Source organism: Ascaphus truei, chromosome 3, assembly GCF_040206685.1.
Source record: "Ascaphus truei isolate aAscTru1 chromosome 3, aAscTru1.hap1, whole genome shotgun sequence".
Taxonomy (NCBI): domain Eukaryota; kingdom Metazoa; phylum Chordata; class Amphibia; order Anura; family Ascaphidae; genus Ascaphus; species Ascaphus truei.
Window position 1 is genome coordinate 417,676,323 of NC_134485.1, and position 27,502 is coordinate 417,703,824.

Genomic DNA, 27,502 nt, shown 5'->3' on the forward strand with positions numbered 1-27,502 from the left:
CTCCCCCGTTGCACCTCACATCTCTCTCCCCCCTGCACCTCACATCTCTCTCCCCCCCTGCACCTCACATCTCTCTCCCCCCCTGCACCTCACATCTCTCTCCCCCCCTGCACCTCACATCTCTCTCCCCCCCCTGCACCTCACATCTCTCTCCCCCCCAACCCATTTCAGCAGCCCCCCCCAACCCATTTCAGCAGCCCCCCAACCCTCATGGATGAACTACCCCCCCATGTAACCTGGAGGCAGCAGCAGCAGCAGAGGTGGTGGCGACGGAGGCAGCAGAAATGGTGGCAGGAATGTGCGCTCTAGCAGCAGACCCCGGAAGTTCCGGGTCACGCTACACTGCTAGAGCGGGAGAGGGAGGTGGGGCATGGGGGGGGGGAGCACGCTGTCACGCACTGTTGGAGCGCGCTCCTATTGGAGCACGCTCCTTCCTTCCCTACCAGGGAAGGGAGGGTGAAGTTGGGGGGGGTTGGAGGGAGCCACATGCGGCCCGTGGGCCGTATGTTGTGCAAGCCTGACATAGATTGATAGCCTTAGCAGCCAGCACAACAACTCAGGTATTTATTTGACCATACCAGTTGGTCAGTATGGGCTGAGATTACGGAGCTCTTTTTGTAAGATACATTGAAAGCCTGCAGGTGATTTCATGCTGGGAGTGTCCAGACCAGTGGCTAATTATACCATAATAGACCTTCGGTTTGGACACAGACCCAGCACTCTATCCGACGATATGTATAGGATTTTTAATATGTTATGTCAAACCAACCAAGCCTTGCCTACAGTAGGTGTCAATTGTCATCAAATAGCAATCACAGAGAAATTGCAATCACAGAGAAATAGCAATCACACTAACCGATCACAGACTATTATAGCAGTAAAAGAAGCTGCAACAGTTGTATCCACATATATTGTATTAATGGAAGCAGCACAATAAAGCTGCAACATTTATATCCACCAAGTAATATTTGCCCTAAATGCTTACTAACATAGCTAATGGGCTAGAATCCTGTGCTTCTGCCCATTGACAAACTTTTGTCAAACTAATTAAAGCTGCAGTTCAGTCTTTTTTTTTTTTTTAATTTATTTTTTCACTTCAATAGTTTTATGTGGGCAATCTCTAATTACCTAAAGAACTGTATAGCTGCAGGTCAATTCGTTCTCCATGTATTGATAGGTCGAAATTTGGTGACATAATTAGTGAAGGGATCTGTTTATATTCTGCTTGTCAGTCAGTGGAAGCTCATGAATATTCATGAGCAATCCTGCACTGACAAGTGCTAGAGGGAGGGCAGGGCTGACAAAGGGGTGTGCCAGGGCTTGTGACAGGACATGAAGGGGCAGTGCCTTAGCAAATGGCTGTTAAAATAGAATACAAGAAAATTGGTCTTTCAAAGTTGTTTTTTTAAAAACAGAAAATGCTAAAAGTATTTTTTCTTACTACAGAACTGATTTATTAAAAAAAAAACACATGCAGGATATTGACTGAACTGCAGCTTTAAGGAGCAGAATCAAATATAAACTCCATAGTGGGCACAATCTCATTTTAGAGTTATATCCATGCCCAATGAGCAATTAACCCTCGGTGTGTAAGATCCCATATGCTCAGTGTGTAAGATCACATATGTGGATAAAATATTTGTGTATTCACATATTCTATGGTATTTTCCTAGTTTAGGGGGATGCTACAAGTAGCACCACCCGTTTGACTCCATTATTTAGCATCTGGCACGGTTCTATGTTATATATTAGTTTTGCTCATTTTTTGTGCACTACCTTATTTTAATTAAATATCATTCATATAGAATATTTTTACATTCATCATATTACACATCATATGTTATAGAGTGCTAACTAGCTGAGTTATTTCTCTTTGGTATCACTAATAAAGCAAGGAAATGAAAAAATGTTTGAGGTAGACCTAAGACTATCCTAAATAAGCAAAACCACCACGGATCAAATCCGATCATTGGTTTTACAACAGGTAGGGAAATGGGCAGTCATGTGGGTGTGCGGGGGAGTGGGCAGTCATGGGCGGGAATGGACAGTCATGGGGGGTTAATGGTAAATGGGCAGTCATGGGCGGGAATGAATTGGCAGTCATGGGGGGGATGGGCGTTCATGGTGGGGTGGGGTGGGCAGTCATTGGGGGGGTGGGCAGTCATGGGGGGGAAATGGGCAGTCAGGTGGGGGATGCAGGTGGGGGATGGGCAGTCATGGGGGGAATGGGCAGTCAGGTGGGGAATGGGCAGTCATGGTGGAATGGGCAGTCATGGGGTGGGGGGAATGGGCAGTCATGGGGGGAAGGGGCAAGTGGTTCTTATCTGCCATCAGATTCTAGGCTTTTATGTTTAACATACAGTAGTTATTACTGTTGGTATTTAATTCCAGTTTCTAATTGGTTTTATAGGAGTTTTTAAAGCGCATAGCAATTGGTAAACGGATGTGGTGCCCCAGTAATGGAATCATACAGCGTGGGTTTGTTATGGAAAAACACTTTACTATTAAAACATAATTTATTTCTATTGTTCTACAAGTTCCATTATTTGAAGTGTGCCTCGAAAACATTTTAGTTTATCCCTGGTGAAGACGCAGTGGATGTGTGATGTCCAGTGCATAATAGAGCTTGGGGAGCCAGAGAATCCAAGAAAACATTTCAAAACTGAGATCTTACAGTGTCTTACCCACACCAAGGCTGTGGGCTTCTGTGGAATTTTGTTTTGTGAAATAAATCAAATGAGTAGAGTTCATTGGACAATTTCCCATCTCAACACAAAGATACAGACAGAAGTTTTTTTTAATCTGGAATGAAAAAAAGTGAGTCGTCCGTGAGTCATCTGGTATACTGTGTTCTGAGAAAGTATTACAGTACTGCACATAGACAAGTAGTAACCTATAGAATTCCCTCAAATTACTTTGCAAGCATTGTGAGATATCATCTGTATTCTGATGATTTTTGTCTTTATACATGTAGCCATGGCTGGTTCTGGCTACCCGTCTACCCTCCCTGTGTAAGGAATCGGGGAACACGTCCTTTGCATGGTGTTCCCTCCTTACCTGCTGCTGCCGCCGTGGCCACTGTTCCTGCCCATGCGCGCTCCCCCGCTCTCATGACAGAGCGTGCACGTACCCGCAGCTCTTCTAGCTGCCGCACGGAACCTGGTCCCGTCTCCCGCATGCGTTGTGCGTCTCTCCCATGCGGCGCGCACACGCAATGACGTGTGATGATCCCCAGCTGCGTGGCAAGTCTCTTTTTTTTTTTTGTTTCAATTTTTTTTATTGTTTTGGAGAGACATAACAAATATATATAGTCTTAGAATACATGTGATGTTTTAACAGTGTCACTTGTCCATACAACAGAGGGCATTAACAGTTCGTCATCATTACTGAAATAAAATAGTTGCTATAACACGGTTTTTGAATAAGTGTGGTCTGTCTTCCTATTTCCGGTTGTGTTAGGGAAGCAGCCGCTTGCGTAAGCGTCTCTCATGAGCTTAACAAAGGAAAGAGAAGAACGTAGAAAAGAAGAAAAAGAAGGGGGGGATGGGGTAGAAGGGGGAGGGCGAGCCCATTTGTCTGGTCTTTCTGTATTTATTTCTATGGGGTCCCTAGTTTCCTGGCCATATTTCCCAAATTTTGTGAAATTTGTCAGTTTTCTGGCTCAACTGTGCTGTGAGGAGCTCCATCATCTTTATTTCCCTTAGTCTCCGTAGGACCGTCTGCCTAGAAGGCGCATTCACCTTTTTCCAGGCAGCCGCAATAACACAGCGGGCAGCCGTCATTACATGAGTTATCATCTTACTTTCTGCCGTTCCTAATTCATCTATTGGTTTGGCCAGCACCATGGTCAGCGGTTCCACCTCAACCTCCACCCCTAGGTACTCTCTGATCAATGTTTGTATCATGACCCAGAATACCTGAATTTTTGGGCAACTCCACCAAATATGAACCATATTTCCTTTTTGCCCGCATCCCCTCCAGCACAAATCCGGGGACCGGGGAAGATCTGAGCCAGCCTGCTCGGGGTTAGGTACCAATGAAATAGAATTTTATAAATATTCTCTTTGATAGTGGTACAGATTGAGGCAAGTCTCTCTTCCCTGCCTTGTTGCCTGCAGCCTACCCCAGCTCCGCTGGGGCCGCGCCTCTGCTCCGCCCCCTTTTCCCATTGGCCTGTCCTGCCTTTAAATACTTCCTGCTTCCTCCCATGCTTTGCTCAGCATAATCTTATGTAGCCTCGTGAAGCTCACTTAGTTTGTGCAGTGCTTTCTCCTTTGCAGTTAACCTCTTGTGTACCGACTCGGCCTGTTTGTGGACCCTTCTAAATTTTGGAGTTTGGCATACCCTCGACTACGGCGATCTCTCCTACCCTTGAACAGGTAGAGTGTCTTGGACCCGACGGATCCGGCTTTACCGGTGCTTGCGGACGCCCAAAGAGGGAGACCGGACCAACGGGGAAACTACGCCCCTCCATACGCAATCGCCAAATGAGAGGAACTTCCGAGGACGTCGCCCACAGGACCCACCAGATGCCTGGTCTCCGGTATCCGGTCCAGTGGAGCGCTATCCGCGGCACCCTCCTGCGAGAGAACCCTCTCCATGTTCCGCCGGCGGAGAACAAGGCCACCAGCATGTGGACTGTCCACAGATGGATTGTTCCTTCAGCAGGACCGTCGCCTCGGCCTTCACTGGAGAAAATTACAAGCCCTGGCTTCTTCCAGCCCAGGTTGGGGGAAAAAACGTCCAGGCCCTTGTAGATTTGGGCTTTGGGAAAACGCTGGTCTTCCAGGAACTGTTACCTGTTCAATGGGGATTTAGTGAAACGCTGAGATTTCTTTTTAGCAGAGATTTTTATAATAAAATATGAAAAAGTTTATGTGATATTTGTATAACTCCAGTTCCGAAGGTCGTAGCGGGCTGAAATTTGGACCCTATAGTGTACCACTTCCGGAATTAAGGTCTGGAAAGTTTGGACCCGCTGGACCTACCAGAACCGGGTATTTTAATATGTGTAGGTATTAAAATGTGTATGGGGTTTTGGATCTGCTCTGAAAAATGCAGACTCCATCTGCTATGTTAAATAAGGCAGGAAGAACATCCTGAAGAATTAACATAGCCCGGTGATCAAAAGCTAACTGTCCTGATTGTTTATGCTAAGGGCAAGAACAAAGGGGCTGAGTGTTTTTAAGTGTCGGTCTTCACACTTACAGGGAAGCCAAAATCTCCTTCAAAGAGATTTTTGCTAGACAGCTCGGTGCCGTGAGTGCAAGAGAAGGGCTGAAATGGTATATAAGTCAGAGTCACCCCTTACTCAATTGTCTTTCGTGTCTTCATGCATGATCTTCATGTATTGCTGTAATGTCAACATCTGAAACTGAATTTTGGAAGAAATGGCCCATCCTGTATCCTGATGGCTTTTCTTGTCCTAATCTTTAAGTAAGTGTCCATATTTTGTCTGTTATTTGTATATCTCATGTGTTCACCTTTTTCAAGGAATAAATTATATTTTATCATATCTAAGTCTCGTTCAGTTCAACCCAGTTATATTTGGTGGTGTATTATTATAGCCTGTCACAAAGCTACCGTCACAATGTGTACATGTCCTGCTGTATTTATTCTTTCTTTGGAGACTATAACTAAAAAGCAAATAACCAAATTACTTAATAGTTCTGGTTAATGAAAAGTGTGAAGGATTTTGTAAATGTGTCATGAGTCATCTCATGACGAGTAGGATTATTGTATGTCTGGGAAGTCATCAAGCAGGGCATGCAGCCAGGAAGTGATTTGCTAACTGCAAGCTTGGCATAGGATGTCTTAACCCCTTTTCTGTTCATTTAGTTTATCACTACCCAGTAACACAGTTTGATCTTGTGATTACACTTTAATAAATACGGCGAGATTTCTTTTGGGCGATATTGCCATTTGCCAATTGAAAAGTCCACTCTTGCATTTTACTAAGTAGACCCTTGTGATTTAGTGTCTTAGGCTATGGCCCCAGTGATCATGGCTGCACGCGCGCCAGAGCGTGCACCCATTTCAGCCGCGACCTGTGGTCTGCGGCTGTGCTTGGAGTGGAGAGCAGGAGATCCGACGGGTGGGCGTGATGGGGCGCAGCAATGACGTCACGTGGTGGTTCGCCATCATGACGTGGCCAATGCTTGGCCGCGGCACCAAAAATCTTGTCTTTTGGCCAAGGCGGTCACGCATTGCGTCTTGTGCGTGCACGCACACACGCTGATTGGGGTCTGCCCCATACAGGGCTGTGCCTTGTGTGCAGCGCGCACACCGTAGTGTGCGTCGCAGCGGCCACTGGGGACCTGGCCTTATAGTGTCATTAATTCATTGTGCTTTGCACATATCTTGCCTTTCTTGTGTCTGTAATGTAAGTGTATTAATAGCACTTACTGCTAAAGTGTATTAATAGTTTTCACCTCTAGTGAGCTCAAAACCAAAGTTAGTATGGCTGCTAAATCCCTCTCACTTTGTCCTGGATACATTAAAACTCAGTTAAAGTCAAGTTAAAATCACAAAAGGTAATTAAAAAAAAAAAAAAACAGGTCTTATTACCGCAATTTTAGGATGGGATAAGTTAATATTGCGGTAATAATTTACTGTGTGCGATAATTGGGCCACAATAGCGATGAGGGAATTAATTACATGTAAATTACCGCATCATGATCACAGTAATACTATTTCTATGATAGGCTTCTGTAATAACTATGATTGAAATAACATTAATCCGCTTGATACCTGTAGTTACCAAGGTATACCACAAGCACCAAAGGGGTTAATATATCCACACATAAACACTACCTACCCCCGTGACCACTTTAGTGGCCAACCGCTAAGGTAACCAAGATGTTGCCACTCCTGCCACACCCCAGGAGGCCTAACCACCCACCCAGGGGAAACTACCCGCATCACCTCTGCCCCAAACAAATGTAACCTCCCTACAAATGTGGCTAATAGGTATTTTGGTCATTGAAAAGCATAACAAGAATACATGAAACAAAATAGACATTACAATAAATAATATGATTAAAACTAAGTCATTAAATCCATTGATTGTCACTGTGGCTACATAGGCCCTCAATGGGGGCTTAGATAGTCACATTGGAAATCAATGTACAGTAGGGACAATAATAAGTAAATGTATTACTTACCCACGCCAGGATGAAGGCATCCTCATCCTCAGAGGCACCTGGAGATAAATGACTAGATGCCGCTTGGGCTATTATGTGGTTATATTTACTGTAATGTATTCAAAGTAATATTTTATCATCTATTTCAGGTTGGTTTAGCTCATCGTGCCTATATATATATAATGGCCAATATATTGGCATTATATACATAGGAAAGACAGGGCTAATGCCAGCCTGGAGTAGGTATAAATAAAATATTTGCGGTATTTCTGGTGTTAATCCCATTCTGATGAATATCAAAAGGTGATGTATGGCCGTTAATACCCAAAAATGCAGAATAAAGCCTCTTTTTTTTATCGGATCCCTTGATGTATTGAACTATAAAGATGTATCCGGGCCTTTGTGACATTACTGGATTTAGCAGCATGAGACAGTTTCTCTTTATAATTGTAATTGCAAGATCCCACGCGTCTGTTCTTCAGGTGCGCTGCGGAGAACAGCACGAAACTTCTATACCGACTAAATAGAAATAGTGTGACAGTACCTATGCATATTTTGTTTGAATAGATATATTTTCTGACAGGCATAATATGTATATAGTGACTTCTATTAAAACTTTGTATAATACAGGCGGTCCTCGGTTATCCGACACAATGCGTTACTCAAAATGGCGTTGGATAGCGAAACGTCTTAAAGTGAAACACGTTTTCCCATAGGAACACTGTTTAAATGAAAAGTTCAGTTCCTGAAGGCATTTTTAACACTAAAATACACCAAATATTTTATGCAGGCAATAAGATATGCAGCACACACACAAATTATATAGTGTATATACTGTATTATATATATAATATAACATAATATATAATAATATAATATATTATATAGTATAATATTATATAGTATAATATTATATAATATTATATATATTATATACACATAAACAACTTTGCAGAGCGTTGGATAAGCCGTTTTGGCATTGTAAAAATTAATATAGGTATGCATTGCATAGCGTTGGATAAGCCATTCGTTGTAAAACGAAGCGTTGTAAAACGAGGACTGCCTGTACAATACAAAGGAAGCAAGGCACAGTATCAGGCAGGAGACAAGCCTGATACTTCAGGACATGAAAGGGATGCTGGAGGTAACAAGCAGTTGCTGCTGCAGCAGCTCCTACAGCTACTGTTCTGCACTTTTCACCTCGCCTTTTTATTTTTGGGTGCTCAGTGTCCCGGGACAATAAGCCTAGGGATCTCCTCATCAACCTTCTCCTGGCATTGGCTAAACTAGCCATTTATAAGACCAGGAAGCAGTGTCTGGAGAGGGGGGTCCCAGCAAACATCGAAGCCATGTTCCGGCCGGTGGTGCGCTCCTGTATCCGGGCAGAGTACACGTACGCCGAGTCCACTGGGACAATTTCAGAGTTTGCTTCCCAGTGGGCGTCAGGTGGGGCGGTCTGCTCTGTATCCCCCCATTCGGATTTTTTTTTTTACATTAACTCACCTATTTTAGAGCACATTATTTTAATTTACTGCTGCACTAGATACCGGCATATGTTATATTTTAGTTGAGCTGGTATTTTTTTCTCACTGCGTCCTTAAAACCAGTGAGTCTCCTGTTGGTTTGCTGGCCAATCAGAACTACCAGATTAAATAGTCCTACACCTGACCCTAGGCTTGCTTGGCACCAGCGCACACAAGTTTATTACATGAGTTTATAACAAGTTTGCACAGCCAGCAGCAAAGCTGATCCGCATTCTACTCCTACAGGTGCCTGTACTGAGCTGCTGACAACTCCTGTGTGGGGGAGGCAGGCTAACACTCACAGAGAGAGAGGAAGAGATTGGGGAAGCAGCAGAACTGTTCTGATCTGCAATCTCCTTCAATGCTTAACGGTTCTCGTGAATGAGGCTGCAGCCTATATTGAGATGGGCAGGAAAAGCTGCCGCACACGTGGACAGATTGAAATAGATGTTCCCTCTACACATGGGTCCGAAACCGTGATCCAGTTACATGTATCACTTTTACCAGGATCTGACTGCATTACGACTGGCCTTGATATAACTTTATGTGCTCTGCCGGAGGTTTGGCTGTGATCTGTATTAAAAAAAAAAAAGACATTCAGCTCATCACATTGATCTGGGACTTTTGAAAAGCTTTTGGATGGGAAACATGTAATGCGGATCGATCTGGTGTGGTTTAAACGTCCTTCGATTCCATGGTCCAGATGTGAAGGTAGGTGGGAAAACTGAATGTGTGCTGACCTGTGCAAGGGCTAATCACATGTGGTTTTATAGTGCAGGTGCACATACCAGACCAGGTACTGCGGCTACAGGGACAGTTCCACATAGCAAGCAAAAAAATAAACCCCAACCTTTTAGATAACCTAATAATATAATTGGTTTCTTACAAACATTTAATCACCCTTAAAGTAAAAGCTGTAAAATGTGTTTATTGAGTAGGTTTCTATTTTTGTTCGTTCCTATGGCAAATCTAATCTTATCTGATACTAGTTGTTCTTCCCCTTCATCTCCTTGGCCAGCGCTGGCAGCATAATTAATTTACACCAAACAAAAAGAATAAAAGAAAAAAAAATGTGGATTAGGAATATAAGAGTTTACCAGCAGCCTTAGCACTAAATAGATAACGCAGTTACTATGGTGACATTTAGCATTTAAAAAATATATTTAAAAAATATATTTAAAAAAATACGTGCACCTATCTGGTTGTCATTTTTTTTTTTAAAGACCTCCTACCGTATTTGTAACCTATTAAACAGACCAGTGAGATTAGTTCGATTTCTTCTTGCAGAGCTGCCCCTTTCAGAAGATTATTAGTTAAGTATTCCCTTGTATCTACAATCTCATTTTCCTAGCCGGCAATTTCTAACTTTTCTCCGATGAATAAATTGTGAACATAAGTGTAAAGAGTTCTGGAAATAATGTGGCTTTTTTCCCAACATGTTTTTTTTTTTTAATTCTGTTGAATTTATACTGACACATATATTGAGTCGGGTTTATACAAACACATAGAAAAAGGACTAACACATCCTACTGCTTGTTATCTAATAGCATTTATTCACTTAAAGGGATTACTCTGAGATGAGATAGGAGTGAAAAGCAGGTCGAAATAATGGCAACTCTTGGAAATAAATTGGGTTCCCCTTACGGTGGAAGCAGGGGCACAATATGCTTTATGTATGTCCACATGTGTAGATAAGTACAGTATGTCTTTATATGAACACCAAGAGTCCTCTACGCTTGTTTTACACATGCTGTGTTCGGTTAGTCCAAGATAAAAGGTGACACATAAATCAAATACGTTATTGATGTCACTTATCCGGCCCTATTCTGTCAGTGTTATGGTGTCAAATCACTAATAAACAGTTGATGTGAAGGTGATCATTTTATATTACAATTCAGGGCAAGAATAAGGCGGAGTCCCCGCTGGCGCTGAGCGCGCTCATGCTTGGGCAGCGCTCCAGGCATGAGCGCCGGGTGTCCTGTATGTACGCGCGGGGGGGGAGGGGCATTGCGGGTAGTTGAGCGCGCGGGTAAATATATTTTTTTGTGTTTACCCGAGCGCGTGTGAGCGTGTGTGCCCACGCACGAGCGCCGTGCACACCGCGTGAGCGGGGACATATATAAATATATGTATGTAATTAACCGCCGCAAGCGCCGCCCGCTCAGCGCCAGCGGGGACTCCGTTTAGACGAAGGTGTGTTGCGTGAATTTAAGATGCTGTCACACGTAGGGGAAAATTGGTCTAATAACAATGTTTAATAGTTTAAAAATACAATAAAAAAAAATTTTTAAGAATAAAATGATGTAGAAAACTGTACAAAGTTCCTTTAAGTTTCCTGTGTGCAGCGGAGAAATCCCCCATCTCTTCTGCCCTGATTGGGTGTATGGCAGGGATGAGGCCTCTGCTGATTTCTCCAACCCGGCATCATCTATAAAGAAAATAAATGGCGCGCCCCGTTCTACACCAACACTGCTATTAAATCAGGATATGATACCAGAGAAACACATTTAAAAAAAAAAATACGTGAAGCATACAGCATCCTTTTGCTGAATGCAGCACATACTGTTGCGGTTACTGCTGCATTTTTTGGGGTGGAGACAGCAGGTGTAACATACAGTAAAAGGGAAAGAATATGAATGGGCGAAAACGCGGTGGGAAGGAAAACACCTGTGTTGACTAAGCACTAATAAATGGTTTTACAGTCAATATCTGGATTGATATAATAATCTTGTTGTATTCATTAATAGAACGATAAAGTAGCTTTAATTGCTTGGTGATATTGTTGCTGTATCTCACAGTATGTAAATGCAAATAAAATTACCTCTTATGTGCACAATCACGTCTCAAACAGTGATTTTCCAGCACAGCCTGGGTTAAAGAAGTGCAAGGCCAGTAAACCTGCTCAGAGACGGCTGTTTCGATCTTTTGGGTCCCAGTGTGAACATGGCCTTGCATTGTGAAGCTACAACCAGACATACAAAGTAAGTTATAATGAGAAAAAAAGTGACAAAACCCCATTTCACAGCAAATAAAAATACCCAGAATCCCTGGCTGCAATGGAAGCATTGTATGCTAAGAGATAATGGGGAATGGCAGGGTTGTGTAACTGTCTGAGACATGAATGTGCTCACAAGTGATATTTTTTTTTATTTGCTGTACTCCGTCACCTTTGTACTCACCATAATTTACTTTCTGTGTCTGAGTATGTAAATGAGCACTTATCACAAAATTAGCTATTTGACTCATTTGAACTAAGCTCCGATAACTGAATTTACACCTTCATTTTTATGATATACTCATGACTGGAGGAATCCTTAATTGTCCCTTGGTCTCCACATAGAGATGCCACTGCAGGCTCTGGCCCAGCGTGTGAGGAAAATTCACGCGCATCTCGCAAACACTCTGCAGCATAGTCCATAGACGCTGTAATGGCCCATCGGATTAACACAGAGGGGGTCCCTGCGTTTGAATGGGATTTGCAGCCCGGTTGGATTCACACAGTTTGAGTCCCATTAAAACGCAGAGACCCCCACCATGTTCATCCGATGGGCCATTACAGCGTCTATGGACTGAAGCTGAGGGTTTTCCCCCCAACATGTTCATGGAATTCCTCAGAATCTGGGCAGTTGCTTCAGTATATGTCGATTTCCAGACAAAATTGTACACCAGCTGTACCCACTCAGTGGGCCAATCCAAATGTCATAACCAACATTGCTGAGGAGGACAGCACCAAAGTCTGCCACCAAGCAGGGGCAATAGCATCACCTCTCACACCATGGGATCCCTACACGTCTCTCCCAATCAATCCGCCAAGTTTAAACAAGAGCAGCCTCTTTCCTCCTCCACCAAACCAAACGTCTCTGCATTCCACTGGCCTGGTCTTTCTGCTGCTATGACAAAATAAAACCAATATAAATAGGATTGTCCAACACCCAATTTTAAAGCTGCAGATCAAGCAATATCCTACATGTGGTTTTTTTTAAATAAATAAATCAGTTCTGTACTATGAGAAAACACTCGTAGCATTTAAAAAAAAAAACCAACAACTCTGAATTACATTTTTAATGTATAATAATGTAACAATTTTTTTTGTTTCTACAGCAACTATTTACAAAGTCACACCCCCTTCCTCTTCTGAAACTGGCTCTGGCACACCCCTTTTTGAGCCCTGCCCTCTCTCTAGCAGTGCACCAATTGTATCTAGTGACTGCCCAGTCACATGATCTTCTTTGGTCCTCTTCTGCTGCACTGACAGCCATTTAGTGAGCCACCGAGCCGAATCTTCGCCGACCGATCACAGAAGAATAGATCGATCTGCAACTTAGCAGCTTGGACTGCTGATGTAATAATTTTACACATTGAAACATTGCCATTAATCCAGAATGACAAGACTCGCAAGGGAAGAAGCATGGTTGCAATAAGTTCCATGTTTCATAAGAGCTTTAAAGTACCACATTCAAACATTTCACTTCCTCACATCTCATTTCCCTCTTGTGTTCCACCTCCTTCCCACAGCCTTCTCTTAACTTAACCCAGTGCTCTCCATTTCTCCAGTCACATCCGCTATAGAAACAATTTCCCCTTAAACATAATCCTTCTGGATTTGCTACTAGTCATTCGAACCTGCAGTCCTTCCGCTCTTGCGCTAATGTCTCCAGGGATTTCCGTATGTTCCGGCTGCAGCAGCGAGATATGTTCTAGGTTCTATATGGAAATAAATATATACTGTACATGTAGAATATTTTGTCCGTGTAGCTATATATAGAAAGTTTTGAAATCCATAAAATAACATGTTTCATCGCCATCATCGCTATAACGTTCTAATCCGAACCACGTGTCACTTTTATTAATGAAGGTGACATCTGTTACCTAGAACATGATTGTCAGTTAATGATCTATTGTGTTTGCTGATTTCCCATTCTTTCGGATTTGCAATATGTTCACCGGGTGGTGGGGGGAAAAGAGGTTAGAGTTTTCCAGTAAGTGTGAGGCTGCCAGGAATGTGGTCTGCTTTGTGAAGGGAGAAACCTTCTATTGAGAGAAAGCAAAAGCGTGAACGTGATGGAGCTGTCATGAACGGGAAAACACTCACTTTACTGCAAAGGGTCTATGCCAAGAGGCTTTTTCTTTGCTACTAAATACATTAAATTGCAATATGGGTTTTTTAACCCCTTTGATGATAGAGGGACTCAAAACACTTGTTTTTCTCACACCAAAGGCATACATTAGGCATTTAGGGCCAGATCTATTAAACTGTGTTAAGGTTCTTAGGCACTGCCAAAGTGGATACATAATAAGCCCCCTTTTGATCTGTCGAAAATTACAGTAGTGTTACTGGTAGTAAATAGTTTCTTATTAAAAGAAGCTAAACCACTTCATTTTTTTTCTTCAAGTGCCAATGATTCCCCTCAGGAAAATCACATATAAATGTATATTATGTGGGTAATATTAGAAGCAGCAATCCCCTTTAAAAAGAGATATGGAAGTCATAACACAAAGTCACAATTCATATTGTTTCAGGGTCATATGATCGTTGCTTCCTGACCAAATGAAAGGGGAAATGTCAAAAAGAAGAAATTGGTGGTCTCATAGTGTATGTCACATGTAGAGATGGCCAACTTGTTGCCACAGTTAGAACCCGCTGCAAAAATTGCATTCTTTGCACTTAAAATTGTAGCGATCTTAAAGTTGCTTAGATCCAGACAGTAGAGAAAGATTTTACTTGAGTACCAAAGTACTTATATACCCCCCACAATACATGGGGAGAGATACGTGTAACGGTACACCTGAGATACCTGGGATATCCATCCTATTCATCCATAGGGACTAGGGGGTTATAGGTACACCCAATAATGCTACACATTCATGGTCAAAGACAATTATTTGAATATGTTAGATCCATGTGCCCTTAGGCAAGTTGTTTGTTTTATTTCCCTCATGTACAGTACATAAACAGGAGACACCAAACTTTTTTCAGAGCAGGAATGCTTTGCGCCTGTATTAGTTGTACAGCACACCAGTAACAGAAGGATAAGTAATGATAAATAATACAAAGGCTTTGTCTTACTCATTGTTCTCAGCTATCCCCTAAGTAATGCAAGTGCATGGTTTTATTTTTCATTGTAAGTACTGTAACAGAAGGGATTTCTGTGACGCAAGCCTGGAAGTTGCACCTGTGGTTTCCATTGTCCACTGGCTAGGACTCATTAGATTGACAGCCCTCCATGCAGGTACACAGGCTTACCATTTTACGGTTCATAGTTTTCCGTAATTGAAAGGGCAGTACAATTTTCAAAGGCTTACCTTCCTATTTCAAAATGCAATGAGACAGAATAGGAAGTCAACTTTTCTAAAGCAACGCTGATGAGCTGAAGACTTAGGGCCTCATGCAGTAAGGCCCGATAAGGCTTTTTCGGCATTTTATAGCCATTTTTTTCCTTCCTGATTCAGTAAGCGCCGATAAGTGGGAATTATCGGCAACTTTTCCTCCCGATAAGAACTTATCGGGAGACGGCTGCCGATAAGCCACTTATCGGCACTTTTTGAACCCGGCTGAATTCAGGAAGCCCCGATCAGCTTTTCGGTGCTGATCGGCACTCCAGATTGGAGATTTTATGGCCAATCCAGCCCGCCAACTAAAGTTGGCAACTTGCTAGAGGAGAAGCATCGGCCGGGGCGACACTTAGAAAAAATCAGCCCTTTTTCCTGCCTGTGATTGATGCCGGGGGTCTCCGGAGCTGATACCCACACCGGGCCCCCCCGGCATGCATCCGAGGCAGGAAAATTGCATTTAAAGGCCACTTCATTACCTTAGCGGCTAACCGCTAAGGCAATGAAGGGGTTAACCCACCGTGCCATCTTTATTGTGGCTAGCGGGGGTGGGTGAAGGGGGTATTTGGCCCTGTGTGTGAGTTTAGGACTTGCGGGGGGCTTGCGGGGGCACTTAACCCCTTCACGACCGTAACGGTAAATACCGCTACGGTCATGAAGGGGTTAAGGCCTCCCGCTACCCACCCGCAAGCCCTAAACAACCACCGTTGGGGCTAATACCCCCTTCACCCACCCCCAATACCCACAATAATAAAAAATACACACACCAGCCCCACACGAACTAAATAAATAAATAAATATATATATATATATATATATATATATATGACCCCAACAACACCTATACCCCCCTAACATACAGTATAGTAATGGGCACAATGACTATTATCCACAAATGGATAATAGTGCAGTTGTCCATTTAAAATACATACACAACAATAAATACATTAAATACATATAGTACTCACCACCCATGTCCGGCTGCCACGATGAAGGCCATTCTCATCTTCATCCTGCCCATGCCCCATCCGCTTCTGCAAAACAGACACAAGAATTAAAACATCCAATGTAATGTCCCCTAACCCCTTAATCACCATAGCGGTTATTAACCGCTACAGTCATTAAGGGGTTAACCCTCCATCACCCACATACCCTCCCCCACTAACCCCCCCAACCACCCTCACCCACTACCCACAGGGGAGTCCTACCAAATACCCTTGGGGCCAATACCCCCTCCCCCAGCACATACAGTACAATAATGTGCCAAATAACTATTATCCACATAGGGTTAATACATTATTTGGCCATTATTAAACACATTAAATACCGTAATAAAATAAAGAAAATTGTACTAACCTCATCAATAAGAAGGCTCCGTCGCCAGCATCATCCTTGGGGTCCGTTGCCAAAATAATAAATAGGCAATACATCTCAATTTCATTAACATACCAATGAACCCCTTAATCACCTTATCGGGTACTAACCTCAAAGGTAATTAAGGGGTGAAGCCATCCTGCAATGGCACCACTTATGCATAACATCCTCAATGAATTAAAAAGCAATTTCCTAACCAAATCTCAATTAATCATTCAATCTGAAGGCTCAAATGCCACTTAAAATATTGCTTTTACAGTGTATACATGTAGCATAACATGTAAACTACATGTACACGCTGCAAATCAATGTTAACAATACAGTAATCCAACTCAAATAGCCTGACATCACAAGAAGTATATTATGTCAGCAAATAAAGTCACCATCAATGAATTAACACACATGAATTACATCCCTAAACAATTAAAATACCATCCCTACCAATTACACAATTAACTATAGCTATCGTAACAGAGAACAACTTCAAAACATACAAAAAAGGACACCAACAATTACAATATACTATAGCAAGGCTCTCTAGAACGTACAGTACAGCATACAGCCCAAAACGTACATCTCTCTAATAATAAAATACATTTAAAACACATCTATGCATAGTAGCATAGCCACAATGATTTACAATACAGAAAATCAAGCTTTAAAAACACTATCATTTCTTACCCTGTATGTATATATCTCTCTAGACATACATACATACAATGACTGTAGCGGTTAATAACCGCTATGGTGATTAAGGGGTTAGGGGACATTACATTGGATGTTTTAATTCTTGTGTCTGTTTTGCAGAAGTGGATGGGGCATGGGCAGGATGAAGATGAGGATGGCCTTCATCGTGGCAGCCGGACATGGGTGGTGAGTACTATATGTATTTAATGTATTTATTGTTGTTTATGTATTTTACATACACAGGGGGTGTATGTTGTTTATTGCAATGTTTATTGGGGGCAAATGTCCCCAATAAACATGCTATTCTGCCTTAATCCCTTCATTGCCTTAGCGGCTATCCGCTATGGTAATAAAGCAGCATTTATGTATTTTTAATAATATTGTGCGGGAGCTGAACCGCATTAATTTGTGTCTCAGAGACCCCCTGCTTCCCGAATTACAGGCCCCGGTTTGGGGCATCGGTTACAGTGTCGCCGCCATATTTATAGCGGACACGTCGCGAATGGGATGCTATAAAGATGGCGGCGACACTGCCACCCGATGACACATTCCGGGGCCTGTAACTCAGGAAGCAGGGGGTCCCTGGTCCACAAAGTGATGCGGTTCAGCTCGGGGGACCCCCTGCTCACAGTACAGTATTATTAAATAAATATTAATGCTGCTTCGCTACCGTAGCAGATACCCTGTAAGGTAAGGAACGAGTCTTTATTGATGTGTGTGTTTTACTCATAGTGTAAATGTGCAGAGGGTCTCCGGAGCTGAAGCGCTTTTGTTTTAGGTCCGGGGACCCCCTGCTTCCCGAGATACAGGCCCCTTTATGGGGTGCCGGTATCCCTCTGCTTTGTTTACAGGCCGCGGTCACTTGATCGGGACCTTTAAATGCAGAGGGATACCGGCACCTCATAAAGGGGCCTGTATCTCGGGAAGCAGGGGGTCCCCCGACCTGAAACCAATGCGATTCAACTCCGGAGACCCCCTGCACATGTACACTATGAATAAAATTTGTTTAAAAATACTGTATTTGTTGCCGATGTTTGCGCTGAGAGAGCGGCTTGTCTCTCTCTGCTGCAAACATCTATCGGCAGACAAGGCCTATCGGAAGGCTTATCGGGAGCCAGCCTGTATCGGCACAGGCTCTTCGGCAGCTTTGCTTTCGCAGTGCTTCGGCAGGGATCGGAAGGATTCGGCCCTTACTGAATACTGCGAGGGCAAATCGCCAAAAAAAGGCCGATCCCCCACCTATCCGCCACACTTGGCGAAAAGATTTTATTGGGCCTTACTGCATGAGGCCCATAGTCACTTGGAATGGATTGAGGTTGATGAAAAGCACAAGTTTTAAAGCAAGCTCCTTGTTCAGCAGCTGCATATTTTATGCAAGCACCAATCTACTAAAACCAACACTTTAGCATCTAATAAAGACAACGGATTGTGTGCAGAAGAATAATTTTGGCACCAAAGACCTGGTAAACTATTTACCTGTCTTGTCTGGGCTGAAGGAATAAAGATATTGACTTTGAAAACAAGGACACTGAGTTTGCAGCAGGGGAGCCTTTGTGACCTTGGGCAAGTCACTTTATCTCTCTGTGCTGAAGCAGGCACAAACATTAGATTGTATGCTCTGTGGGGCAGGGACTTAGTTTGCCTGCAAAATTCTATGTACATGGCTGCATAGATTATCATAGCTATATAAAAGGGGGAAAAAAATATTATTATTTTAGTAACTGTTATTTAGGAACAGTTCTCTTACCAGTAGGCATACACAACTAAAACACTGTCATACATCCAAATGAAGACCTTATTAATGAATGGGACTGTCCTTTGACATCTAGCAGAAATAAAGGTTTTGCAGGTATCACCCGAGGGTCCCATTCCAAAATAAGTAGTTCAGTGAAAAATACCGACACCCAAGAAACCATGGATTTGTACAGTATCATTTCGATGATTACTGTTGGTTAGAAAGTCAAAAATGATTCATGAAGAAAAAAACGTGACTCATTCTAGTGACGCCTAGAGTGCGAGTAGCAATCACAAGAAATGCCGCTATGCCATTTTAATAGTTGATTTAGAAAAACTACACACATATACACACACACACATACACACAAGATCTTTCTTATATCGGATCCAACAGATATAAGAAGAAGAAGAACGTGACTTTCATGGAGACCAAGATAGATTTTCAGCTGAGTGGGAAAAATACCACACACAGAGGGAACTCCAAAGACAAAGACCCCCCCCCCCCCCTATTCAATATGTTGGAAGAGTTCAGCTCTAATCTCCAGCATAGGGGGAAGCATTCTGACTGCATATTAAATAGGAGGCAAATAGAGAGAGTGAAATGAGGGGGAGGGCAGTGGGGTTGTGGTTGTGGTTGGTTGCCACCAGGAATTTGTTTTCATGAACATAATTGTGAACTGCGCCTGTAGAATGTGCCAGTGTGTAGACTACATAGACTTAGATGCCGAACTCCTGATTGTGATTAGAGGATGGATTGTTTCCAGGTTTCTGCGGGCTGGTTGATGCATCGTTGGCTGGAAGAAAGGAGTCGTCCATCCTAGAACCAAAGAGGGCCGTTAAATGTTAATACTAAGGGACTATTTTTAAACAAATAAGGCAAGTATGCATATACTTTTTTAATACTTGTATTGTCTCCATAGTAACCAAATGTATTGTGGTGTTTTTATTATCTTTTCCTAATCTCTTTTACAATAAGGTTGTATGTAAACTGGGTGCAAATATGCAGAGATGCTGTTCATCCCGAGGCTATAACTTCTGATGCTATGGTTCGCAGTACAATTAGGTTATAGAGATAATGGGAAAGTACAATAATTACCAGGAAACATGAAGATAAAGTTGAATCATCGAGAGAATCGAATTTAACCAGTTTTACTTTAGCGTGATGTGACCGTTCCACATCGATACATTTATAATACTGTTAATAAATACTCAGTTTCACCATTGACAAAACTTAAGGGCCTTATTCGATAAAGTGCGATAGCGCCAATCTCGTGCTGCCGCATGGACAGCCCCGCAAGAGTCAATGAGGCGTTCTGCTTCGTAACACTTTATAGACTAAGGGGCCTATGCAGTAACTCCATAACCCTGGTGTGATACTGTGATGATGTCTCGTAGCACATCAGTACTGTAGGTGCAGTGGTCAAAGTGGAATTTGTGAGCCCTACACACACACAAACAAACACACACACACAAAGTCATTTTCGGGGAAACAATATAGACTTTTATGAAAGATACTCCATTGAAATCGCCGATGTTAAATATCAATGAGTCTGACTCCAAATAAGTGACGCTCACAGACAATCAATCAATGTGGCATATCCGAAAACAGGAGGGAGGGAGTGGGGGTGGCTATGGGCAGGTTGCCACTTTAGGATACATCTCTGACGTGTTTTTTTCTTCACTGAATGTTTTTTTTATACATATGACCTTGGGTGAGTAACTTTGTCCGTCTTTGCCTCAGGCGCCCAATGAGTTTGCTAGCAGTGGAGGGAGGGCACTTGCTGCTGTGGTTTGTTCTTCTGTACTGTGCACTGGACGGAGAACATAGAAAAGACCCTGCCTTGGAAAGGCTGAATTGTTAACCTTGCCAAGAAAAAGGTTGTTGGGTTTTATTAACAAAACATTCGAGCAGTATTTTATTTCCTGTCATTTATCTCAATGAACAAAAGCTAACCATTAATCTCCCACTTTATCTCCCCGGACAATGTCTGATTACAGCTGCTTCTTTTTTAGCCTTGGAGTCCTTCCCATGGAGGTTAACCTCTTCAGTGCCAGAGTGGGCTTCCAAAGGCATGCATCGCCAGACTGCCCAGGGGTGCAACGTTACTTTCAGAGGGGGGTTCCTGGAACCCTTTGGATTTTAAACATAAACATACAACAATCAGTCTGTTCTTTATATTTGTAGTTAAAGCTCTTGTATGAGATAAGACATTATTGCCCCTGACACTTAAAGGGCCAGTGTTCGAAGTGATGACACGGAGGAGGACAGATTACCACTACTATTTTACTTACCGACCCAAGGGACCACTACTTTTTTTGTGACACAAAGCTATCCCACTTTCTATTGAATTAATAGTGGATTTGTTCTATTAATCCTCTCTGCTGCTTTCTAAACAAATACTCTACAAATCTCTCTAAAATACGGTTTCCCTACTGCAGGGTTCTCAACTAGAGTCCTGAATTCCCTCCAACAGGTCAGGTTAAGGCTATCCCAGCTTCAGCACAGGTGGCTCAATCAGTGGCTGATTCATAGACTGAGCCACTGATCGAGCCATCTGTGTTGAAGCAAGGATTGATTGAGCACCCTGTGCTGAAGCAGGGATATCCTTAAAACCTGACCTGTTGCGTGGCTTGAGGGCTGTTGTTGAGAACCACTGCTCTAATGTTTAAGAAATACCGACATTTTGATCTTAGGCACAGTACAAATACTTTTTCACGCCACTATGACCACTGGGTAAAGCAGTTGAACCCCAAGGAAATGATATCTTGAAGTTGTAATAAAGTTTCAATCCAAGTATTACAGTAGCTCAAACTGTTTTACCAGGAAGTAATACATTGAGGGTTACCTCTCATTTTCAAGTATGTCCTGGGCACAGAGTTATGATGACAAATATATAGTTTCGCTAAATGAACAGAGGTTTAAAGCTATATTTACAGACATTTTATGGACAGTTAGGGACAATGTATGTTATGAGTGTACAGTATGTACCAGTTACAAATAAGATTAAATGTGAGACAGCTGAAGTCTTGAAAGAACGTAGACTGGTGGCGGCAGTGAGAGTCTCCGGTGGACTGTTCCAGTTGTGGGGTGCACGGTAAGAGAACGAGGAGCGGCCGGATACTTTGTTGAACCTTGGGACGTGAACAGTCATTTGGAGTCAGATCTCAGGAGATGAGATGGTAGGGGTGAGGAGCTTGGTCAGATAGGTAGGTAGCTTGCCCTGAAAGCATTTGAAGGGAAGACAGATAAAATGTACTTCGCGTCTGGACTCATGGTAGCCAATCTAGTTCTTTGAGTATTTTGCAATGATGTGGTTTTTTGTAGTTACATTGGAGGACAAAGCGGCATATTGAGTTGTAGAGAGCGTATAGTTTGCTAAGGTGAGTTTGTGGTGCTGTATTGTATACAATTTCCCCTTAGTCTATAATTGATGGCATTAGCATCTGCGGTGTGATTCGCTTTCTGAACAACGGGCTTAGGGAGGATTTGTTCCTATAAAGTACACCCAGTTTGGCATAGCTTTTGGATGTCAGAGTATCAATATGCAACCCAAATGTTAAATCGGAGTCAAGCCATACTGTAGGCGCAGATATTTAAAACTAGTGACAAGGACTCGATAGTGTTAGAGTTGGTTCTGATCTGTAGCTCTGTCATTGGTAGCTTTAGAAATTTTGCCCTAGGCTCAAATACCATTGTTACAGTTTTGTTTAAAAACAGTTTGTTTTGGGAAATCCAGTATTTTAGTCTTGAAAAATCATCGAAGTATGTGTCCAAGGTCAGACAGGCTAGGGCTGTGTATATATAAGATTATGCAATATCAGAAAGCGATACACTGCTAACTATTAAGTCAAAACATTAATTACAATTAACGTCAAACAATGTAAACATGAATTTGCCCTAATGCCTAGAGTGCCAGTGGGTGCTACCTGTGTGCTGAGTTGAAGTATTATCAAAAATAGAGATGCAATTGGTTAGACCAGGTATTTTCTAACAAGGAGCACACTTATGGCGCACACCGGGGCAGTTAAAATGTACCATTTATTATTACCACAATTAATATAGGTCTACACATGCAAAAACAATTTTGTAGTGTGTATATTCGAATCATAAAAAATGACAAGAGGTGAAATAGGATCGCTTTTAGTTGCTGTGCATATTCTATTAACAATGGGTTATTGCTGTTCATAAGTATCATGTGAGATTCACTGTATAATCTGCTTCGGTAGTATGCAGCAGAATACCTTTTGTGTATATTTGCAAATTCACATGATAGTGTTGTTCAGTATGTGACTGGCTGGTGGGCACAAGGCTCCATTAATTGGATGATTGTATGCCCTAGTGGCTGGATACACCCACATTAAGTGAGAACACAATATGGATAATGTCTCAATGTCTATCAGCAATCGGTCACTAAGGGCAAAAATAGAAATAACCAGGTAATAATAGATGGGAGCTATTGTGCATTCCTATAACCTGGGATATATATTCTGTCCACAATAAACTAGCTCATCATTTGTTTGTGTGTTGTATTTATTATCAAGGTAGAGGACAACTGGATCAACCAGTTGACCACCAAAAGAAGCACACTAGTGGTGACACCAAGGCTACCAAAACTCAGCACTTAATGGCAACAAACACACACATGCTCACACTTGCTCAACAATCAATTGCATATATATAGTCAATATAAAGATATATACAGTCGCTACAGCTCATCTGCCCCTGACGAAGCTCCGTTCAGGAGGGAAACCCATTGGGCGTGTGACGTAGCTACAGGAGGTGGATCTGATGCTCGCTCTCTCTGCCAGGTTGTAAATGATTGTTACATTGCACCGCCGTGTGCTTCATTGTATCAGATTATGCAATAGGATTTGGGTATACTTTGGAGGCGTCTGGCTATTTATTGATACAAGTGGTATAAGTATGCAGCCTGTTAGAGCTGCGCTGTGCTACACACGGCATTCATATTAAGGGTTAGAGCAGACCCCTCCACCCATTATCACAGGGCGACAGATAGTCCTTTTTTAATTTGAAAGGGGCGGTTTCTGGGGTATGGGACGGAGGTGAATAGGGAGTGTGATGGGAGGGGCAAAATGGCTTATATGTTAAATACACTCCCAACCCCTCCCAACCATTGCCCCTACCAGTGTGGCTGGATCCCCCGATTTCCCCATCAAAATGCCCCTTTTTGTGACTAAAACTGCCCAATTGTACTGTATCTTGTGTGTTTGTAAACTTTTATTTCATATAACCTGTAATCCATGTGTTTCTGTGCATCCTTTGTGGGTCAGGCTAATAATTCTCTTATCCCATCTGGCGTTATGATCCCAGTAAATTGTTCTGGTCTTCAGTGACAGGAAGGGCCTGAGTTGAGTTCAATATCCCCGGCTAAAGAGAGTAATAATATAAATAGAAATTTGAATACAGGTAATCGTTTTAGCGCTGCAATGTTGCAGTGTTTGCCATAGATGTTAGAATGAGTGGTGCTAGGTGTGCTGGTTTTGAAAGCTCTCCACCAACATTCAGTAGAAAATGCAAGGCTCTTGAGTAGTCCAGGGTGTTAGATTACATTGGGTGTGGACCAGGAGGGAAAAGTTTGGAGTTGATACAGAGATTAACATTTACATGAGGCCCCAGTAAAGAACAGAATTGAGGTAAGTAGCAGGTTCATTATCAGAGGGCAGATGACACATACAAGGCTGTCCACCTTACTTTAGTAGAGTTGAAAGTGAAGAAAAACAGTGTTTCAAGGCTGCCAATAGACTTTCTTGGTAGGAAGAGTTGCCAAGTTGATGTCAAATGATGAGTGAATAATTAAAGGATCATTCCCCTTCCAATCTGCAGCATAACTCTTTTGTTCAACTTAAAAATATGTACTTTATAATATGGACACTAAAAAAGCAATGCTAACCCCATTATATACCACCTCATACTGTGAGGCTCTGGGAGCAACGCCGCCGTCGGCGGGCTCCCCACTCACCCTCACTGTCGCAGGCTCCTCCGCTGGCTTCCGTCTCCCCCCACTCCGCCCAACCCCGCACTTACACGCACATGCCAGCGCCACCTAAGTAGTGCCGTCCTCGGCCCACTCGGGACACGCGCTCACACAGGCGTGGTCACGCGCACGGAAGCACGGTCATGTGGACGGAGGCACATTCCAGCACCTAGCCCTGCCTTCCTACTCAAGGTACTCCCTGCACCTGCTCTCTGCCCTATGGCAGTCCTCGCTGGACTCACACCCCTTGCTGCTGCTTTCCCATTGGATTTCCTTTTCCTACATATGCGCAGCTTTGTCACTTAGTCTTTAACTGAGCATAGTACAAGTTGCGTTGTGTTTACCTATCCTTGCCTCCAGTCTTGCCTTGCCTTGCTTATTCTTCCTGTGTACCGACCCGGCTTTCCTCGACCATCCGCTATTCTCCTGCCCTGACCTTGGCACCAGACTACGACTACGATACCTTCTCTAATTCTGAACTCGGCACCCAGAAATCGACAACTTTCCTCTCTCCAAACCCGACCTGGGCTAGCACCAGCAACGATCCGTACCTCTCCTGCAGCGACCTCTGGCAAGTATACAGACTCTCCGTACCTCTCCTCTCCCGACCCAGCTGCCTCAACGAACCCTACAATCCAGACGCGACCTCGTGGCTGTGGGTGGCGTTTAATCCAATTCCCACCTCAGCACCGCGGGTCCGCCTTGTTTGTGGTGAGCACACCGTGACACATTTTTATACAACACGTGGAGAGATACCACACGAAAAGTTCACAAACAGGTACACACCCGAGGTACCTGGGAAATATGCTAATTTAGTTCATTTAAATATACTTTGCATATCCTCATTACTGTACTTCACTAGTAAAATAGGATCTCTCACTCTTTAAAACTGTCGAAGTGAATCCTAGTGGCCAAATGTGGAATTACATATAGTGCCGGAGACGGCGACACGACGGTCAGGTGACAGTCGCTGGAAAATCAAATAGAGATGACTTCCAGCTATTGCGACCAATCCGTCACGCTGTCGCGCTTACTATAAGTGCACGCGACGGCGGCAATGCATTTGTTTTGCCGCGATGTCGCGTCGCTGTCGCCGACACTATAAGCGCAGCCTTATGCATTATTTCCTGATAAAACATTTTATGAATAAATATTCAGTGGACTTACTCCCTTTATTCATACGGAGGGGACCACTGTTTTAGGAAAATCAATTGAAAACTATTAAGGATATTTATCCTTGTTCTCTGCTGAGAACATATACACAATACAGTACCGGCAGCTTTTATTCTCACAAATGCCGGCGGCATGCCGGGATCTACTCCGGCTGGCGCCAGTCTAGACCGCGCGCCGCCGCGTTTCCTCCACGCACCCCCCCTCCACTTCGGGCGCATTTTAGCCCCCCTTCCCGACCCCGAACCCGGCTCCTGCTCTGCCCCTCTGCTTCCCCGCACCCCCGCTTACCTCACTTTAAACTCCAGGGGTGTCGGGGAAGCCGGGGAAGCCGGGCGCGCACGTGACTGTGACGTCACAGTGTGCCGCAACAAGCCGCGTCACCACGCTTCCCGCACGCATCCTGCCGTGTGGGAATTGTGAGAATAAAAGCTGCCGGTACTGTACATCTTGTCTGGACATAAGGCAAAGTCCCCTGAGGTGTGTGTTATTGGTGCCTCTGAAAAGGTTGTTTAACGGGATCAAAAATATACACGATTGATGACTGACTCCGAAGAGTCAAAAATACAGATGTAGCAAGACTCCCGTGACAGCGAGATGGTGCGAGATGACAACCACGTGGACACTTTGTTAGCCTCGGCTCGTCCGTTGGATGAGGTGCGGACATGGTCAATCGTAAGAATCATTGCCGTGGATTTAGACCTAGTTTCCCGCTGTCACGGGGAGTGTATGTCTTGCTACTGTACATCTGTATATATTGAAAAGGAAGCAAATGACTGATGTTTAGGTTCCAAGCCACAACCCGGGGGGATGGCGCAGACTAGGGACTGAAACATTGGTATTGTTAGCTTGTTTCCTTTTCATGTAGATATGACTTTGTAAACAGATTTTGGTGTATGTTGTTGATCAAAGGATTTCTCTGCACAAACTTTATCTTTTGCAACCTGTGACCACTGTTGTAAATAATGATTAGATATAAACACATGACACATTTAAACAGGAGTGTTATCATGTCTTTGAAGTGGGAAATTCCAGTTCCTACATCACTGCCAACTATTTTTGATGGCCTTTGGGACAGCATTCATTGTGCCAATAAACACCAAATATGTACCGTGCCAGCAGTTTACAACAATTATTATTTTTGTGATTTTATATTTTCTACCTATTTTTTCCATCGCAAAAGCAGTGCAGAATGAATTCTGAGTCCCACTAGAATTACTAGAAAGCAAATTCCTTGTACATGACATTTAAAAGGTGTTCAATATTAGACTGCATCAACATACTGTATACAGGCATACCCCGCATTAACGTACGCAATGGGACCGGAGCATGTATGTAAACTGAAAATGTACTTAAAGTGAAGCATTCCCTTTTTTCCACTTATCGATGCATGTACTGTACTGCAATCATCATATACCTGCATAACTGATGTAAATAACGCATTTGTAAAAGGCTCTATAGTCTCCCTGCTTGCGCACAGCTTCGGTACAGGTAGGGAGATGGTATTGCTGTTCAGAATGTGCCGACAGGCGCATGCGTGAGC

At 43.2% G+C, this 27,502-nt stretch overlaps 1 protein-coding gene across 6 annotated transcripts in view; it reads left to right on the top strand.

Annotated features, from left to right (window-relative positions):
- Nucleotides 1-8,866: 8,866 nt before the first annotated feature.
- The window catches only part of P2RY6 (pyrimidinergic receptor P2Y6), a 162,069-nt gene continuing 143,433 nt past the window's right edge, over nucleotides 8,867-27,502 (top strand). For 5 of the 6 annotated variants that reach the window (XM_075592716.1, XM_075592717.1, XM_075592721.1 and 2 more), the window contains exon 1: nucleotides 8,867-9,376. The gene's annotated coding sequence lies outside the window, so the exon portion shown is untranslated. Of the gene's footprint in view, nucleotides 9,377-17,176; nucleotides 17,243-19,557; nucleotides 19,667-27,502 lie in introns of those variants that run through there. The other variant, XR_012800053.1, reaches the window with a different exon arrangement.